Source organism: Elephantulus edwardii, unplaced genomic scaffold (assembly GCF_000299155.1).
Source record: "Elephantulus edwardii isolate Elephantulus edwardi_28Jun2011 unplaced genomic scaffold, EleEdw1.0 scaffold00001, whole genome shotgun sequence".
Classification (NCBI taxonomy): domain Eukaryota; kingdom Metazoa; phylum Chordata; class Mammalia; order Macroscelidea; family Macroscelididae; genus Elephantulus; species Elephantulus edwardii.
This window is the reverse complement of record NW_006399751.1, coordinates 47,204,581-47,208,016: the sequence shown is the minus strand read 5'-3', so window position 1 is coordinate 47,208,016 and position 3,436 is coordinate 47,204,581.

Here is a 3,436-nt window from a genome sequence, read left to right as displayed (position 1 = left end):
AAGCTTTCTCTTGCGATTCGCTGGTGGACTTGACGCACCTACCTTTGGGTTGGGTAGTACAACTTGTTACCACTAGGCTACTTGAGCTCCCTTACAATATTTTAGGTCCATTAATAAGCTTGTGATCCAAACCATAATTTTCCAATTACTTGCTATGCAGCTGAAATGTGGACAGTGAATAAGAAAGACAGAAAAAGACTTGATGCCTTTGAGTTTGTGGTATAGGAGAGGAGTGCTGACTATCCCATGGACTGACTGGCCGAGAAACAAATATACCTAGGGAAAAGTGCAGTCAGAGTGCTCCTTGGAGGCAAGGATAGTGAAACTTCACTGGAAAAGGGCATGCTGCTTGGGAGAGTGGAAGGTCATCAAAGAAGAGGAAGGCCTTCAAGGAGATGGACTGACACAGTGGCTCTAATTCTCTTCTGAGTGTGTCAGAGATAGCTAGGATGGCACAGAAAAGAGCAGGATTCAGATCCATTGTTTACAGGGTCACTACGAGTCACGTCCACTCGGTCGACTCATAACAACACTTATCAACAATAAGCTTGTGAGATTTTCCCCTCACTTAGAATAAGGGTCTGTAAAATTCTCCAAGGAGCCCTGGTGGTGCAGTGATTAGAGCACACCACTGCTGACCTAAAAGTTGTGAGTTTGAGCCTACCTGCCACTCTGCAATTGAAACAGATGGCATATGATTTTACATCCTCGGTAATCCTATGGGGCAGTTCTGTTTTGTTCTATAGAATCATGTTATGTCAGAATTGACTCTTTGGGAATGGGGCTTTTCCCCCTTGTTTTTGGGGGTAAATTTCTCCCAGAACACTGGTAGTACAATGGTTATCTTGCACCACTTATCTATTACCTTAATGGTTGGTGGTTCAAATATACCCAGGAGCTCTTCAGATGGAAGACCTGGAAACCAGTGCTCCCATAAAGATTATAGCCTAGAAAACCCTCTGGGGCACAAGGATTCTTTATGTGCTTAAAATTAACTTGACAATACCTAATAACAATATACAATTCTCAAGATTTAGAAATATTCTAGGTTTTACTATTAGAAGATTTACATCTAAAGAATTCTTTTATTCCTCCTTTATACCAGAAATTCCTCAATTCTCAAGGCAATTTAGGGTAAAGAGATAGGGTTTGTATTAAGCTGGCCAGGCTTGCCACTTGCTACCACTTAATATGTGGCATGATGCTTAATCTTGCTCATCTCAATTTCAAGAACATGTGGCTAATAAAAATAGTTTCATATACAAGAAGCCCTAAAAGGCCCTTAGGGAAAGAATGGTTAAGAGCTCCACTGCTAACCAAAAAAACTGGTGGTTGGAATCCACCAGTCGTGTGAGAGAAAGGAATGCAGCCTGCTTCTATAAAGATTAAAGCCTTGGAAACCCATGGGGTACTTTGACTCTATGCTCCAGGGTTGCAGTGAGTTGTCATTAGTTTGATGGCAATGATATAAGAAAACTAATGCTGTGATAAGGGAGAGGTGCGGTCCACCGGGAGTTGCCTTACTAGCCCAAAGGTGGTGCCTCTCCACTGGTTTGAATTCACTAGCAGCTCTGTGGGATAAAGATGTGCTACCTCCTACAAAGACATCTACAGCCTCTGAAAACTCTCAGGAAGGTCAGCTCTGAGTTGGTTCTGAAACATTAACAATGAGCTTTGAATGAGAAGAAGTTGAGAAATTCTTATTCACATAGTCTCCAGTGGGTTTTAAAGACTATAAATCTTCACCAGAGGATACTGTCCCTCTTTTCCCCTACATGTAGCAAACCTGCATCATGCAGATGATACAATCTTATTTTCAAAAAGTGAAGAGAACAGGAGCATTTGCTGAGGAAGATCAAAAGCTACAGCCTTCCATACAGGTTACATCTCAGCATGAAGGGGGAAAAATTCTCACTACTGGACCAACTGGTAATATTATGGGAGATGAAATAATGACAAAAGTTATCTATTATTTCATTTTACTAAGATCTACAATCAACTCCTAAAGTAGCTGCAGTCAAGAAATCAAAAGATGTGTTCCACTGGTTAAATCTGCTGCAAGAACCTCTTTAAAGTGCTCAAGTACAAGGATGTAGGTGTAAAGACTAGTCAGTGTCTGATGCAAGCCAGGGTATTTTCAGTTGCTTTCTATGCATTTAAAAGTTAGACAATGAGTAAGGGAGACCAAAGAAGAACTGATGCCTTCAAATTGTGGTGCTGGTGGAGAGTATTGAATATACCATGGACTGCCAAAAGAAAAATCTGTCTTCTAGAATGCACAAACAAAATGCTCCTTAGAGGCAAGGATGGTAAAACTTTGTCTCACACACTTTGGGCATGTTAACAATGGGCACTAATTTTTGGAAAATGACATCATGCTGGGAAACGTAGCAGGTCAGTGAAAAAGAGGAAGACCCTCCCTCAACTATGGACTGGCACAAGGACTACAGAAATGAGTCTGAGCACTGTTACAATGATGCAAAGACAGAGCAAAGTATAGATTTGTTGTTCAAACGGTAGCTATGAGTAACAGCTGACTAACATCACCTAACAACAGAATGAATATATATAGTGTAGTATCTGACACAAAGTGCTCAGTTAATGTTTATGGTCCAGTCTCATCTAAAGATCTCCACAGAGCTTGATGAATTCCTCAGGATCAAGACTTTTACTAAGATACTTGGTGGTTTAAATATCTTTACGTAGTTCAGCTTTCCAAGAAGGTAAAAGACTAATTTGCAAATGATGAACACCAAATCCACTGCTATCAAATAGACTTTGACTTTTAATGTCCCTGTGGACTACTGTAGAATCAACCCTTAAAGTTTCTAGAGCTATACACCAGATGGCTTCATCTTTCTTCCATAGATCGGTTGGTGGATTCAAAGCATAGACCTATTTGTTAGCAATCCAATGATTGAGCTACTGCACTAACAAAGATGCCCCATTCACAAATGAAGCAGAACATTATGAAACTACATAATGCCTCACAAAGGTAAATTATATTATTCTGTAAATTCTAGAAACACTTTAGAGGGTACACATTAAAGCTTAAAAAGAAAAAAATTACACAATGAAATCAATAATTTGGAACACCATCCTTAGCTCTAACTAAAGAAAAAAGAAGAGTACATACAATCACTCTCACCAAACATGTAATAAACCCTTCCCAAGACTTAAGAATAGTTTAGAAAAGTACATGAATGACAATTTCACAGCATGTTGCTTAAGAATAACTGAAGATATTAATTATATTCTTAACCTTCAAAGTCTACCTTCAAAGCCACCACCATGGCTCTTTGCAGTTCAGAATACAGCCTGTGGGAAATGATGCACCGGTCCCATAAGCTGGGAATACACTCGACAGCCAATCTAATGCTTGTGGAGATTGCCACACTTTTCTCCTGTGACGTTTGAGCCACGCACTCTTGGTTAA